This window comes from Pteropus medius, unplaced genomic scaffold (assembly GCF_902729225.1).
Source record: "Pteropus medius unplaced genomic scaffold, Ma_sr-lr_union100, whole genome shotgun sequence".
In the NCBI taxonomy this organism is placed as follows: domain Eukaryota; kingdom Metazoa; phylum Chordata; class Mammalia; order Chiroptera; family Pteropodidae; genus Pteropus; species Pteropus medius.
In genome coordinates, this window is record NW_024349800.1 from 53,088,405 (window position 1) to 53,106,136 (window position 17,732).

At 36.0% G+C, this 17,732-nt stretch overlaps 1 pseudogene; it reads right to left on the bottom strand.

Moving 5' to 3' along the window:
• Window positions 1-15,225: 15,225 nt before the first annotated feature.
• On the bottom strand, window positions 15,226-15,344 carry LOC120622428 (uncharacterized; annotated as a pseudogene).
• Window positions 15,345-17,732: the final 2,388 nt, after the last annotated feature.

The window sequence follows — 17,732 nt, forward strand, 5'->3', positions numbered from 1 at the left end:
TTCTGATTCTGGAACAATGATTGTGACATGAGGGTGTCCAGGGGAAAGAAATCAGAACCCATGCTAAAATAATTATTGGAACTGCCTAAGATTTGGTGCTTGATTACTACATGCAAATAATATTTTAACAGATGACTAATGTGGCAGCAGGATGAATTAATGAGTCAATACTTTTGAAGCACAGAGTGAATAATAGTAATAATGATAATAATAATAATTTTGGGGAGGAGGATAGATAGGAGGCAGGGAGAACAATTAAGTTAGTAGGCCATGGAAATAATGCAGATATAAGGCAATGATGCTTGCCCCAGGGTGTAGGTAACAAGGAAAAGTCAACCAAATGCCAAAGGAAGATAAATTAGCAAGTCAGACAAAACACCAGGAAATCTTTTCTTTGCTCACCACAGCATTTATAGTTAGCCTTAGGCCTGGCTATTGAATGTGTGACAGGCAGCCGCAATGGTTTCAGCCCTGGGAACTTCTTAGAAATGCAGAATCTCAGGCTCCACTGGAGTTGTACTAAATTCCAATCTGCATTCTAATAATTTTAGGTGATTCTGTGTGTCTGATTTATAAAGGACCTATTTTCAAATTCAAAAGTAGCCTTGCAGGTGAGGGATGTATTTTCTTTTATAGGAAACTGATTGGCTTCATTTGATTGAAATATTGGATGCATATGGCCCCAACCCTTGACATTTTCTAAGCAACTTCAGAAAGGATAACCTCTTCACTCCCTCTTCTTATTTTTGTAAATAAGAACATCTAAAAGACTAATTACAACTCTAATAACTTGAAAATCTACACTTCCTGTACTTAATCATTTATTTTATTATTTTTAATAATTAAGAATAATTTCCCTACAGATCAGGTGTTTGTTTTTACTTGAAAATATGATAAACCCTATGAAATTCCGTCACAGAAAAAAAATGCACATAAACACAAGCAAGCATTTTTTCCCACACAACTTATTTTTACATTAGAAATGTATTTCTTTCACATATATTGACTATAAAAATCTTCACAAATATTATGCCTCTGATTTTTCATGCAAAACGAATGCCTTCTTCCTGAAAAAGGGTGAATAAGTCCCAACTGTACAAAATAAACAGAATATACACAGTTTTATTGCTCAGATGTAAATTTCAATGAGCTGTGAACTTTTAACATCTAGAGGACTGTGACTTTTTGTTTTGATTCCAAGTGCTGAAAGCTCTGATTTTTACAAAAGTAAGGATAAGCAAAGAGTGTATGTCCCTGTGGCTCACACTGCAGATGAAAGCAGACTTTCTATACAGAACAAGAGAATTCTTGAATGCCCTTCAGGTGAATTTATGCCCCAATATTTTCTTTCTTTCTTCCTCGGGTCAATCAGACAATCTTTGTCAGAGTCTGTATCCTTGGTGTTATTTAAGTGAGCATGAGAAAGGTTATGAATTTATTACTTCTATAAATCTACCTCAATTTTGAAATTATTGAACAGAACTAACCTCCAAGTGAAATTCTGTAGTCTGTTAGGTTTTTTTGGAGGGGGGTGGGGGGCTTGTTTGTCTTCTTTTTTTTTTTTGCTATAACTGATTGATGAGAAGAAAAGTAAATATAAGAGTTCTTTACTCTTGTCTATAGCCAACAGAAGTGGTTTTTCAAATATTTGGAATTTTATAGAAGCACAATCTGTCCTTCCAGAATGGAACTTAAATGTTCAAGAAAGGTCATAGTTCATTTTGTTTTGTTTTGTTTTATTTGTTTTGTTTTGTTTTTCACTTTTCACTCCCCCTCCCCCTTCACCAGCTGTGGTCATAACAATATAACAATATAGCAAGTTATATATTGAAAATTTTTCTCTATTGATAAGGTTAAATATATTCAAGTAAGTCCATGAATGAAGAGAATTTTCCTAAATTCCCTACAGAGATGGATTTTTTTCTCTCTCTCACATACAAAGAAAGTAAAATGTGTACTTGGAGTTTATTCAGGTGTTCTAAGAATTACCCCATTACGCCAAATAATTTCTGTAGAGAAGTGATATTCAGATTCTACTCTAATTTTTGAAAATTGTCTTAAATAGCAATGATTCAGTTTCTGGGACTGGTGAAGATAACAGTATGCATGGTAATAAGCCAAGATTTCTTAAAATTAAACTTTTTAAAATTAAACTATAAAGAGTCACGTATTTGTGGCTGTGGAAAGCCATTTGGGGGTATCTTGGCTCCATTTAGAAGAATCCACCTGGTTAGAGAAATATAATGTCTCATGACACTCAACAGGCTGCTAGAGGAAGTCAGGAAATACACCTCCTTGTCTGACAAAAATCTCCTTAAGCATTTATGAGCTCCTACAGGGGGTAACTCTCTCTGTCTTCTCCCAATTCACTCAATTTCCAAACTCCACCCTCATCACAGCAATGAAAAACAGACTTCTCATGCATTTTTTTTTTTTTTTTTTTTTGAGCTTCTTTATCCCCCACTCCAATAATTCAAAACCGGCCTTGAGATTTGAAGACATAAATAACTTAAAGTTTACATTTGGTGGGCCTGGGTCTTGTCAAGTTAATACAAGAGGTACACTAAACTAATTTGTAAAACGACGGGAAGAAAAAGGAAGATCACGTGGAACCACTGTCGTTTACCATCCTGAGTAATCTAGGGAGACAAAATGGAGGGGCTGCAGGTGTAAGAACTCTGTTCTGCTCAGATCGTGGGTGTCCTAATAGTAATAGTAGCTGCCATAATCAATTCTTCGCAGAGTAATAAGACTAACTTCTCTGAGTTTCTCTTGTCAAAAAAACTTTTTACTTGATGCCAGTCACTGTGAATCTCTAAAGTGGTTCACTAAATAAAAAGCCATCCACCATTTATTGAGTTTTTAAAATTTATTTCATTTTATTGTGTGATTTTGAAATAATTATCTGATGTCAGATGCTGTGTTAAATATGGAACAAACATCTTTAATCCTTATTCTTGACATAGGTTCAATGATTATCATATCCATTTCATAAATGAAGAAAATAGACTTCAGAAACAGTTAGTGATGTACAGGCAGAACTAGGATCATGTTCTAGATTTCTTTCCCTTCGTAGTCATCATTCCTAACTGTACACATCACTGTCTCCCATGAAAACATCTGTATCCATTTATTATTCAAAAAAATAGGGGCTAGCCACCTACACCAAAGCAACCTGTGGTGCCATCAAATATATTTCTGAAAAAAAAAAAAATCTTTACAGTTGCTCTAAAAGATATGATCCTCCTAAGATCTCTTCGGACCTTTAAGTATTGGTTAAAACTCAAAAAAACTTGCAGATATTTTTGCTAGTTGCCCATTGAGAAGCAGCTGAATCACATATCACTGCCACGATTTAAAATATCTGTGCGTGTAACTTCCAGTTTAGAGTTTATGCTGTTTGTTTTTCCCGTTCAAAGTATTTTATTATGTATGATTCATCCCTCCTGGTTGATAGTCACAGAAGCCTCTCCTTGAGCCTCACTTTTAGCTGCTGTGGAGATAAGTGATATTTTTGAAATCCTCCAGAGCACTGCCCCCCTTCCAAAATGAATTTCGTGAAACCACATAGTCTATATTTTAAGCCAGATCATCCCAAACACATGCTCCATATGTGGTGCCAATTTATCCAGCTTTTTGAATTGAAACAATATTAGACAAAAAAAGTAATTTTCTCAGCGTCATTTCTGTGCATTCTCTAGATATGTAAAAGCGGCCGTTGTAAGGACCAAAATTCCCCTGTCTTGCGTTTTTCACAAGACGGTTCGGGCTCTTTGTGGGCTTCTGCTCTGGAAGACTGGCTCTCCAAATAATGACCTCTTACTGTTCGACAGGCAGAAATTAGGTGTCTGAAGATAATTTCAGAGAATGATTCTGCTTATACAGAGGAAAATTTACCTTCCCTCCTATAGCATAACTACTTCATTAAGCGATCATGTCTTCTGCCAAATAGAGATAATCCAGAAAAAAAAAATGTGTCAACCAGAAGAACTTTCCTTCTGTATTATTTACAAACCTGCCCAACAAAGAGACCCAGGTAATACAATCTTCCTGGAGTAAACCTTTGACATGTTTTCTTTCTTTTTTCCCTAAAGTAAATCCCACAAACTTGCCCTGATGAAGAATTTATTTTTTTCCCGAAGGATTTTTCTGTCAAACATATTTTACTTTATAATTTTTCAGTGCTTTAAGAGGTTCCTCATGCCCCATGGAGAAAGTGCAGCCACGCTTGTTTGCTGATGTGAGAGACTTCAGTACAAATGTTCCCTTTTGTCCACAGGAGAAATAATGGGAGGGGGCACCATCATTACTACATCCAAGAATTAAGTCTGTTTACCAAAGACTGTCATTATTCTGTAATTCTCTCTGCTAATTTTGTGTGTGAACAAAGCCTTTTGGCTCCCTGATGCTAATGAGCTTAGGACATTTCTCTTGTTTTAGGTCCAAGGCAGGGATTTTTCTTATTTTCCTTTCCTGTCACCTCTAGGTGAGCTAATCAGCTTTGAGCAGCCATTGCTTTTGGAGCTACTGAGTTACCAGCTTCCCTCCTCTGTGCCTCCATCTTTACCTGGTTCCTGTTCTTTCCTAAGTCACTTTTGGCTTCGGCTTTGGCCTCCTGTGTGGATGCCTAATAGCTTTCTTCCTGGAAACTGCTCTGTGGGGATTTCATTTTGTTTTCTGAACATGACTTTTAATTACACTTGGATTATTGGCCATCAGCTGCTAAGTAAAGCCTGAGTTAGTGCCATCTAATGACATTAGAATGGGGAGTGGCTACTGGCCAGAAAGGTGGCCTTTGCTCCTCTCTCTGCAATGGGCCATCTGCAAAACACACACACACACACACACACACACACACACACAATAATATCAACGAGAAACGGGGGCTGTGGAGACAATCCCTTATACACCTGATACAAGCTTCGCACACAGCATGTGATCTCTACCCACTGGGCTTGGCAAAGGAACACTTTATAATTATTTCATTATGTTTTACCCCTCACCATACCATCTCCAGTTTTTAAACGTTTCTATGGGAAGTGTGGATATGTGATTATAAATGACATCTTTTATTCCGATTACATCTTTGCTGAATGATGAAATTGTGCTTTACTCACTGACTGCCCTTCCTGGACATCTGGATCTGGTGTGGCCTTAAAACAAGTCTCCCAAATGGACTTTGTGATTTTACTGACTATGTGCACTGGAATCTTGTCTCATTCATCTTAGAGGATTCTTTGAACTTTTATGTATTCTTAGAATGCTTACATTTGAGCATATTAGATTGATAACATAAAGTTTTTAGAAGATGTTTGTTAACTCATCAATGACAAAGCTCATTGAGAGTAACACAAGAATGGCCATTGGAAGCTCATTTTTGAAGTAAAAGATCACAGACTTTAAAAGATACTTCTTTTAAAAATGATTATTATAACCTAACAACATTTTCAATAAATGTTTCACTTTATTTTTTTATTTGATAAAACCAAAAATGGTCTTCTTCTTTAGTAGAGAATTAATTACAAAGGAAATTATCAAGCTATCAAAACTTGCCATTTCACGTAGCTTTTAAAATTATAGCCAAAACATATTTTTATTTAACAAGACATATTCTGTTTTAGTTCCTATTATAATAAATCATATAAGAGATAAAATATATACAAATGTGGCCAGATTCTTAAAAGTCCCTTAGCGTGGATTTTGTAAATTTAACATAATTTTTTATTCAGTTAATTGTATAAGATGACAATTTATTTCTCAGATATTTCAAAAGATACTTCAGGGCCCCTCAGGAAATCCATACTTGCCAAACAAAGGAAATACAAAGTCACATCCTGGAATAGATAGCACATATAACAAGGAGAAGTAAAGGCAAACACATTTCTTTGATTTCCCTGTGGACACTTCTGGTCATGGTATTTAAAAGGAACAACCCAATGGAAAATGTTTTTCTTGCAAAACTCAAATATCTAATACTAACATTTACCTGGACCTGGATTCACCTTTGCAAGCTGTAACTGACTGATTTTATAAACTTGAAATGTGCCCAACAAGTTCAAGGTGGCATCTGCCTGCACAATCCTTCCCTCTTTGTCTCTCTAGGTAATCTGTGTAAAGATCTTTTGTTGCGTGGAAACAAACACGCCATAGAAGCCAAGAGAATTGTTCACCTTAGCACTGATATTTTGGCTAGAACAGAAAAGAGTCTTTAGATTAATTAAATATTAATTTGATCACTGGTAGTAATACAATTAAAACTGGGTTAAAGCATTGAGCTAAGCTGGACTTGGTTGCTAGTTCATTCTGTAAACCGGTATTGAGTGGCCCCCACATATTAGAAGTTGATGAGAGAGAACTGGATAAGATGGTCTCTAGGTGGTCACTGCTGAGAAGGACAAACAAATATTTTTGAAACATTGTGAAAATGAATAGATAGCTATATGTCTAAAGTATACAGGAGTGGAGAGAATAAAGGAAATGCAGTGAAACCAACTGTCAGTATCACTCTGAACTGATTCTCTAATAACTTCCTAGAGAAAACCACACTCATTTTCATTTCAAGGGAAGAGGAGGAATAAGTAATGTGCAATCTGCTAATACGCAGTAGGGGAAAGACGGGTCAAGGAAGCAGAGAAAAGACAGAAACCCTAAAAAGAAAAAAAAAAAAGGTGCTGTGTTTAGCAACAAACAGATTGGTGTTGCCGGAGCATTAAATAATAAATACTGAGAGACATTGCTAGGTAGATAGGGCCAGAAATGGAGAGCTTTATAAACTACTAAATTGTTACCCTGAAGGCGATTTAGAGTAAGTAGAGGCTTTCATGCAGGGGAGTGAATAATCAGATTTGTGTTCTTGAAATAATGTGCTTTAGTGGTTATGTGGAGAGTGGTTCGACTGGTGGAACAAGATCAGAACAGGTGAGATCCTTTGGGAGGTGCCCAAATCCAAGCATGATGAAGATGCTGGGCCCAAACTGGAAGAGAGGTAGAGAGATGAAAAGAGGAAATCAAGAGCTATTTAGAAAGAAAAACCAAGAGAAAATTGTGCTTTCATAAAACTGACAAAGAAGAAGGCAGAGTGAAGTTTTGAGCTCCTGCATCTAGCATGAGAACAAACAGATTTCAGTGATAACAGATATAACATAGAGTGTTCAAGTTAGGTACCTCATTTTTGTATCTCTGCCCAGATAACTGACATGTAGTGCATGAAATACTTAATTAAAAAATGAATGTTGGGCTAAGTCTTTAAGGATGAATAATGTGTTAATTGATGGAGGCCTGAAATTGTTTAGACTCGTGTGATTAGACCAGGTAAACTGGAGATTAAAATCTATGTGTAGTCATGATGAGAGGGCACAGGAGTGATGATATTAAATAAAGACCACGATAAAAGCAATGGGTATTTAATCCCATTCAATAAGTAAGTAGTTGTTTATTTAGGGTTTCATTGTTTTCCCTAATCAATAGGGCAAGACACTGTAAGAGAAATAGTTTTGGGAAAGTGTCTTGTCCCATGTCTAATGGGGAGAATGGAGGCAGAGACCTCAGTTAGAAGGCTACTATCAAGTAATAAAATATGAGACATTCAAGCAGAAAGATAATGGGAGTCTAAAAGTGGGCGGTAATAATAAAAATACAAATAATGGGCAGTCAGGCCTGGTGTTAAGAACTTGTGCTTGTTCATTTAGTGATTGAATTAAATTGGTGTGTGTGTGTGTGTGTGCGATCTTCCGTAAAATCCAAACTGTGTTCTGGTAGAGCTGTGCAGCTTTAGCAATCCCATTATAAGGCCCAAGGGTGAACCATATGTAAGCCACATTCCCACACCAGAAGCACGGACACTCCCTGGCAGCCATGATTGGCTACCCAGGTTTGTGAGATACTTGCAAACTCTTACAGGACATCGCCTGGAAGACTCAGAGGTAGCCAAGACAACTTTCTATGCCAATTTTGTCTTTTTATTCTAGTTGTTTTAATTTTGAAAAAAATATTATAATACCAATAGTGGAGTTTTGAAGAAAAAAAGCAATTCTTTCAAAATCTTTATCAAAATTATTATTTTTTCTACTGTCTTCCAGTTTTTTCTGTTCACGTACATATTTTTAAAGTACTGTATCTACTGTACCTGCAATTTATTTTCCTACCTTTTTACTTATATGTGTATTCTACATATTGCTGCAGTCTCCGTAATCACCGTTTCTATCATCTGCTTACTGTTGAATCATATATCTGTATTATAATACGTAACAGCCATTCTCTCCTTGATAAATATTTCAATTGTACACTAAAATACCTGTGTCATAGGCCACCTTTGTATGCCTGTAGTCCTTTCTTCTCTTTAGGACATCTGTCTGACAGAAATAAAAGGCCAGGCACAAATGCAATCTTCATACACAACTTTACATTTGTCATATTAAAAAAGTAAGAAGAGATAAGCAAAGTTAATTATAATAATACATTTTATTTGATTTAATATATTAAAATATTTTATTTCCACATATGATCGAATTAAAATTATTAAAGAGATATCCTATATTCTTTTTTGTACTCTCTTAAAATTCCAATGTGATCAAATTAAAATTATTAAAGAGATATCCTATATTCTTTTTTTTTTGTACTCTCTTAAAATTCCAGTGTGTATTTTATACTTATAGTGAATCTTGATCAGACTAGCTCAATTTCAAGTACTTAGTGTGGCTTGTGGCTACTGTGTTGAACAGCACAATTTTGATGTATTTTCTAAAAAGTAATTTGTAGTCATGGTGTTACTGATTCAAAAAGTTGAACATTATAAGACTTTTCCTTCATGTAGTTATTTTAGTTTCTCAAATAAATGAATCAACTTAAGCTGTTTCTTTTAATTAGCTAATTAATTCAATTCAAAGCCAGATGTTACAGAAAAAGTTCTTAAAACAAAATTTTCCCATTCAATCCCAAAATAAAGTAACACCCAAAAGAAGAATAAGATGTAATTGCCTAACTTTAGAATCAAATACGATGAAGTTTTATATTGTAAAAATAAAATAAACATATTAAAAATTTATTAATTAAAAAAAAGTTTGACACATTTATAAGTGAAAGGTTTTGAGAAATATACCAGAATTGTTTAAAGTATTTGTATATATACACTCATCTTTCTGATAATTAATAGTTAATACTCCATTACTATAGTTTAAAATAAAAATGAGACAACTGTGGCTATACAAACATAATTAGAGAAACACTACTTAGGATGTCCGATCTAGATAATTCCAGCCCACCCCAAACAAAACACGTGTCTCCCTCCTACTCCTACCGATGGCTGATGTTCATAATTTCCTCACCAGCAAATATCACTTTGCCCAGGTAGATATATTCAAGGCGCACAGACCTGGGTCTGTTCCGCTCTGCAGGGGTGAATTGCCAATCCTATCATAGCAGCTTCCGCTTGAAATTTTCAGCTATAATTTTTCACATTCTTGCAGTACTCACGCTACGAGGGCAGCAGCATCAACGAAAAGAAGTATTTGCAGTTTCTCTCCATATACTGGGAAGCCGCCTTCCTAATCAATTCTCCTCAGCAAATGCTTCAGGACAGTGGAAAATTCCTTGGGCGAGAGATAATACCACCCAAGGGAAAATGCATTTATAATTGATGTGGTAAAAAGCTGTCAGACAGACATGGGTTTTCTCAACCATTTTTGTAAACACTGTTAGCAGCACATCCTACAACAGGAGAAGCCTACAATCTCTCTACCTCTGGGTGGAAAATTATATGCAGCAAGGAAAAGCACCTAGACCAGATCCTGCGATTATGTCTATTGCAGCCCTGCAAAACTGAATAATTATTATAGACACTCATGGCTTAATTTTCCCTAAGCACACGTTGTTTTAAAGTTTACTTTTAGATAAAGTACTTGATTTACTGTTGAGCACATCGTCAAGGATGGGGAAGAAAAGAGAAAAGAATAAAATGAGAAGAACTTCGTCTAAAATTGAGATTTCCCTTTTGTTAAATGATCTTACAAATCCTCAGGAAAAGAACCTGATTTCCCATATTTTTGGATTATAAAAGATTTCAGAGACCTGTGCATTGCATAAAGCCAGGTATATTTGACTATTGACAGAATGTGATAGGGCTAACAAGTTTCAATTATTACAGCTATCAGGTAAAAATTCCAGCTGTATACTTGGAATTATATTCCTTTCTTCCCTCACTTGTGGTTGCATTCAGAAAACTATAAAGAGAAAACAAATGCATTTATTGTATCTGCATATTCTCAAAAGTCAGTCAAAAAAATTATGTACTACAGAAATGAGAAAAGCTTAAGCCTTATTCAAGGTGGTTTTCACCTTTCCCAGGACATTGAATTCTGAATTACTGTGTAATTCTACACCTTTGAGTATAATAATAATTTAAAAAACACACAATATTGAGAGTAACATTTGAGTTTGAATCTTGGTTTTCCACTCATGTTTTGATTCTGAGCAAATGATTTAATCAGTATGATCCTCTACTCTCCACCTGATAAATGGAACTAGTATTATCTGCCTTTCAAGGGTATGGAGAAATTTACCAATGATATGTGGGTAAAGTCCTTCACATACAATAATCATCTAATTTACAATGGCGTTAAAACAATACCGTCTTCATAGTAAATTGCAGGAAGAACCACTGGCTGATTTATTGTAGAATTCGAGTGGAATATTTTATCAGCCACCTTGAATAACTTCATGGGAGTTTCCAAAGTTCCTTTTTGGATTAAAATTCAACCTTACTCTTGGTTTTAGTTTTGGCAAAGGACTGGCTTGAGTCTAAAATCCAGTTGGGATTTTAATTTTATGCTATGGCTCTGTGTTACTCACTTGTCCCTGTTTTTAATTGTTTACTACTTTTATTTTTTCTTAAATTCATACCTGTTTATCTCTATCATTTAACTACAAAAAAGCCCACAACAGTAGAACCTAGAAGATTATACGAAAACCATGGCCAAATGCATTACTTTCCTTTTCGAAAATTAACTCTACCCACATCTTTCTGAATGATCTGATTATCTTTCTTTTCTGGCAAAGAAAGATGGCTCTTTGCTCTTGGCTTCAGTTGACGAGAAGAAATTGGGGGCCTAGAGACAGCACAGTATAGTGGTAGGAGCTCAGATTGTGGAGCCGGACAACCAACAGTTGGGATTAGAACCCCAACTGTACTACTTGCTAGTTATATGAACTTGAATATTAATTTAATATCATCATGCCTCAGTTTCCTCACTTGTAAAGGTTGAAGTCCGAGCAGGAAGGTGCTGTGAGGTAAGACCTCCCATAAAGTCATCATGGATGTGTTCTTAGAAACTGTGACATTAAGCAAACAATGTCTGACAAAACAGATTTTTCCATAGGCTAATTGATATAAACCAGAGTTAAGTTCCAATGACATGTTTCTGGTCACAAAAATATAACCAAACTTCTAAATAGAGACATCGAACACATCTAGTATTAAACATTAAAATAAATGTGAGCCATACACACAAGTAAGATGAATAAAAACAAGTAAGAGAATTCTTTTCCAAATAATTTCTTCCAGTTCAGGGTCACGAGTGGCCAGAACCACTCCTGGCAGCTCAGGGAGCAAGACAGGACCCATCCTGGACAGGATGCCCGTCTATCACAGGGCCACTCACGCACACCCACACTCACTCAGACTGCGACCATGAAGATATGTCATTTCACCTCATGGGTGCACCTTTGGTGTATGGGAGGAAACTGGAGACATGGGGAGACTGTGCAAACTCCACACAGACAGCGGCCCTGGCTGGGAATGGAAATTATATCTCATGAACATTATAAGGAAATGGCATTGAGCAATACGATGTTCTTCAAGGTCCTGCTGTACTCAAAAAAGACGATTTAAGAGAGTTTAGTAAAGGGAACATTTACAAAGGTATAAGCAGACTTAAAGAAAACTAATAAAAGAATAGTAAAGTACTCCGACCAAAAAAAAAAAAAAAAAATCTTACCTTTAATAGGTCCAAAGGGCAAGGGGAGAGTGTAGTTAATAGAATCCTAGGCAAGTTATTGCTGTAGAAGTGGGTTAGCTATGGAAGCTGTGAACCTTAGTAAAGAAAAGTAATCATTGTTGAAACACAGCCTGGCAGAATGGAAGCTGAAGCTGTAAAAATGTTGATCTTTCTCTCCTTCCTTTCCCTCCTGCATTGCTGGCATCTTTCACTAGCTGAATTTAATGATGAGCCAGAGGGCAAGGAGCCTGATTGGTCAGGTCAGGCTCCTGGGTCCCAGAACAGGGTAAAGAATGGAGGAGACTGGGTATAGAGTGGCTAAGGGAGAATATTCGGCAGAATAATAGTACCTACCTCATAGAATTTTTATACAAATTAAATGAGTTTATACCTCTAAATCACTAAAAATTGTGCTTAGTAAGATATAGAAGGGTTTTTTAAATAAAAAAATATTTACTAATACAATAATTATCTTCATAAGTCATCAGATGCAAACACAATTCAAGACTCTATAAGAATGTGATTGTCTCACCTTTAGAATAAATTTAAATCTCTAGATAAATTTAGAAACAAGAAGCTAGAGTCTCTGAGATACTAAGGTGTACCAATAAAGCTGAGACGAGAATAGGGTACCCCTTAGCCCACATATTTCAGCTGGTATTACATTGGCTATTTAAGCTTGATTTTTCTTTGTTTAATAGCAGATACTCATCTTAAAGATGAAACTACAGTCAGGATGGATGGAGAAACAGGATGGAAATATAAAAATTGCCTGACTTCGTGTCTCAGATTAAAAGAAGAACAGGATCCTAGTGAAGATTGGTCAATTTTAATTAACATGACATTAGCAAGAGGTAGAAGTGCAAGCTCATATCTGTACTAATGAATCAGTTTTAATTAAGGATTATAGGCAGGCAATGTACAGCATGGATGGGACATAGATCAATACCCTGAACATAGTCCTACATCTTCAGGGGTTGTTATTTAGTTGGGCAGCAAAGACATAGAAAACTAATCATGCTAGGAAGATATGATAAAACAGTAAATTAGTGCTAATGGGAATAAGTGCTAGAGAATTTTGGCGGCTTGTGGGCCTCCTCAAAGCAATAAAGACAAAGGGTTAATAGAAGAGAGCGATTTGGGTGGGGTGTTGGTTAGAGGATGGTTTTTATAGGTAGAAAAGAGATGGGAAGGAAATTAATGGTGATGGAGTTGTGAGGTGGAGAGGTGCTATTTGTGGAGTCTGGAAAAAATGTTCAAAGGAGCCCATATTGTAGGAGAAGGTGAATTAGACTAGCCAGGCAGAAACATATGCAGAGAAGATATGACTAAGTCTGAAGTGGTAGCACAGACCCTGAAAATGTGAGATTTTGAGTGCAAGGCCAAGAATTTTGTCATTTTCTATTTTTCTATTCGGCTCAAGACATAGCTTGAGAAGTTGATTTCCATTTTGGCTTTGCTATATGGATACAAACACATTATTTCTGGACTACCTATATTTGAATCAAAGCACAGAGAAATCCATGCATGCTAACTGATTCATATACACTGTGTATTTTCTGACTTGTTGTTTGGAATTTATTGATTCCTCTCAACTTTCTATCTACTCCCTGATAGACAGAGAAGTCAATGTAACTATATTAGAATTGATCTTGTATTCAAAAAGCTGACCTTGAGCCAATACTAATGGATTGGGATATAGACCCGAGGCTGGACATGAGTGCCTGTCAGTCCTGCATTGAGAATGACATCGTCTAGAGAGACAAAGTACAAGACAAGAGAAAGCTGCAGTCTTGTGCTCAGTTAATATACATGGCACTTAGAGCCTATGACGTCAATAGACATGAGTGAGCACTTATGCCATGCTTCTCTCTTTCTCAGAGTTGGAACTATCCCAATTATAATATGAAACAGCAAAGTGAAACCTTCCAGTGCCATTATTTCCAGCGTAAGATTAAGTCAAACCTGCTACCTACTGTGCTTAGAAGTTCTAGGGGACAGAATAGTTTATAATGAGATAGACACCGCCATTGAAGAAATTCTCACAGGGCAAACGACCCAAGGGAAAAGTGACAGGAAAAAAGCAAGCATCACAAAAGAGAAAACCTGAATGGGAGGTAAAAATATGAAAAATTTCTTAACATAATTACCTGGGAAATGCAAATTATATTACATCGAATTACCATTTCACACCCACAAAATGAATAAAAATTAAAGCCTGAGAATTCCAAGTGTTGACAAGATTTCGAAGTGATGAGCACCATCATATACTGCCAGAAGGGGTGTAAATTAGCACAACTGTTTTGAAAAGCAGTGTGTCATTACTAAATACCATTGAAGATGAATGAATCCTGTGATTGATAAATTTTATTCCTAGGAATATACTCAAGAGAAGGTAGTACATGTGTATTAAGAGCTATGTATAAAAAAAGTACATTGCAGCATTTGCTGAGAGCAGAGTACTAGAAGCAACTGAAAATTGTGTCTTGGCAATAAAATACTCAGATATTTATATATCCATATAACATAATGAATACTCTACAACACTGCTGATTCCTCTTCAGTTTGCAACTTCTTAATTGGAATGCCTCAAGTTTAGTCCTATAATCTCTTCTCAATCTATACTCATTTTAGAGGCATTCTTAACCAGTTCCATTGTTTTAAGTAACCTTCCCCATGATGAAGGCTCTTAAAATGTTTTTTCCAGCCCAGACCTTTCAGAAACTCCAGACTTACAATGAAATACCTACTCAGTGTAACCACTTAGATGTTTACAGGCATCACCACTGTTAATATTATCATAATAAAATTTTCAATTGCATCCCTATCCCCAGCGTGTCCCTCCTCCAGAGTCCCTGTCAGGACATGGTGCCACCATTTACTCAACTGTTCAAGCCAAAAACTTTACATTATAATCGTTGATTCTTTTTTCTCACTTTCCCAGCATTCAAACCATCCCATTGATCTTTACTTCAGAATCTATCCCCAAACTGTTCGCTTTTCCACATATCCATAGTTACCACTATAGATCAAGTTTCTATAAGCTATTACCTAGGCTACCTAGGCTATAGTAATAGTATCTGAATTTGTTTCTCTACATCTATACTTTTCTTCTTCAGTCTATCCTTCACAAAGCAGCTAGAATAAACCCTCTGAAAGAAAAATCAAATGAAATCAGCATTCCACAGAAATCCTTTCTAAGACTTCCCATCATGTTTTGTTGTTTTTTTTTTAGCGCCTACAGCACCTAGTATTCCTAGGTGGTCTCCCATCCAAGTACTAATCAGGCCCGACTCTGCTTAGCTTCTGAGATCAGATGAGATTGGGCACATTCAGGGTGGCATACCTGTAGACCACCATGTTTTGATTTAAATTCAGTGTCCTTAACACTAACCAATGCCCTATATTTGAGTCTCTGGCTACTCCCTAAGTTCATTATCCACTCTCTATATCTCACTCACTCTGTTCTAGCTTCACAGACTTTTTTCTCTTCCTTCACTGCAGCAAACGCGATTCTATATTAAGACCTTTGTACTTGTTAATGCCTTTAGTAATTTTTACCCAGATATTTTCGGAGTCATTATTTTCTCTTGGGTCGAGTTTCTTTCTTTCTCATACAGGCTCTCCTAAATTCCCTTATTTAACAAAACACCTCGAAAACTCTTTATCCTCCCACTCTGCTTGATTTTTCTTTAAGGGACTTAACATTCTTTGACATAACACTAAATATTTTTTTTGTTTGTGTCTTATTATCTGTGCTTCCTTCTAAAATAAAAGCTCATAGAGGCAGAGATTATTGTTGTTCATTGTTATATGTCCAATACCCAGAATGGTGCTTACTATATTATCGGCATTCAATAAATATTTATTGGATTAATTAATCTATGGATAAAGTGAGTATATAGTTCAAGATGTGGTTCCCAACATTTAATATGATCTTTTTTTCTCTTATTCATCAGTTGCTCATAATCTCTAAGTAAATTTAAGTATATTCTTGAGAGATGTTTAGTGGACAACTCTCTAGATAAACAATCCCAACGAATTAACATTTAAGTGCTACTCTTCACTGTTGAAATCGTATTTGTTTTCTCTTCTGTTTAACTCTTTAAATGTCTTGTATTTTTAAATGTGAACCAAGTTAATGATTAGGATTTTATCAGTACAGATAGTGGTTTCTGATTCATCACTTGCCATGTGATTGGTTATGTGGCCCTCTCTCATGGTCACTAAAAAGTCTGATATGCACAGTAATATACAAAGTAAGCTTGGGCTCTACTATGTCCCCTATGTGACCCAAGATTACATATCCTGCTGACCTTTTGGACCCAATGATTTTGATGACTAATGATTTGATATAGGATAGAGGTAAAATATTTTTACAATTAGCTTTTTGATAGTTTCATTTAAAAATAATTAAAATTTTGTCAAAGTTAATGGCAAGGCAATTCATTGCTGACTCTTCCAAAGTCTTTATTGAGAAACCAACATTTTTGATATTCCCTGAGAAGAATCTTCCTCTTGTTTTGTTACTGAGGTAAGTGTTGAAACTGCTTATGGCACAGAACAAGACTGAAGCTCTCTTGCTTAATCTGAATGATGCTGCTTTTTATTCTGGTAATGAAGAATCTCTGCAATCCCACTAAATGACTTTTTTCAAGATTTATCTGCTCTCCTCTACAGAAGATGGCTGACACCACAGATCCTTTGCTTCCACTTAAGTGATCCCATTGTCTTCTTTTAAAGAATCGCTCACTTGGAAGCCTTCACTAATGATATTCCCAGCTGATCTGCTGATCTGTCTCTATATTTCTTCCCCTTTTCATATATACCTCCTGTACTCCAGGGTTTACCTAATTGAGGCCTCCTCCATGGAGCCTTACCTACTCACAGCAGGAAGGAATTTCTTCATTCTCTGAAATCTCAGCATGTTTATATGTGATCTGATATTTGACAGCTGATCCAACATTATTACTTTATAATGTTAATTCTTTCTCCACGAACACATGTGTCCTTGTGTGTATCTACTCCTAGAAGACATTTTGAATTTTCTTGATAACAGAGCTATCTTTTAACTCTATAAAGTATTCAAGCAATTCATCTTCACAGGTTTTTGAATATTTTTCATGTTCAAAACATGCTTTTGCAACACAAGTGGCTGGTTGTCTGCATTTGACTTCTAAGGTGGGACATTCCAAGCTGATCGTTTATCTTTACTTTGGTGGGCTTTTGGGGACTAAGAAAGTGACCTCCTTTCTTGCTACTTTTGTCTCTTTCTGACTTTGATCCATCCAGGGTGGGGCTCCCAGTTGCATTTGTGGCAATAGAAGACAGCTGACACCACCTTTGTCGTTCCTTGACTGTCTCCCAAAATATTTAAAGAGGGTAAAAGCAGAAAGCATAAGGTGGATTAGAAATCTAGAGGTTAAAAAGAAAAAAAAAAAAAAGACAAGTAGCAGCAATTCCCACAAGGGAGATTGCTACTTTTGAAATGGAGCCTGTAGATTATTCAACGAGCTGGAGAATCAGCTAACCTTCTAGCCCTGATAAATGGCAGTCTTCAGTACATGTCTGTTTCCCCCACATCTGTCAACACTGTATTTACAAAGCATTTTTCCATGATCTCGAATTCCCTCACAGCAGCAGCCTTATAAGTAAGAAAGAACAGAAATTTTCCTGTTTTATATTATCTCTATCAAAAACATGTTTTCTGTTTCAAGTCTCTTTTTACGTCAGAAATGAGGC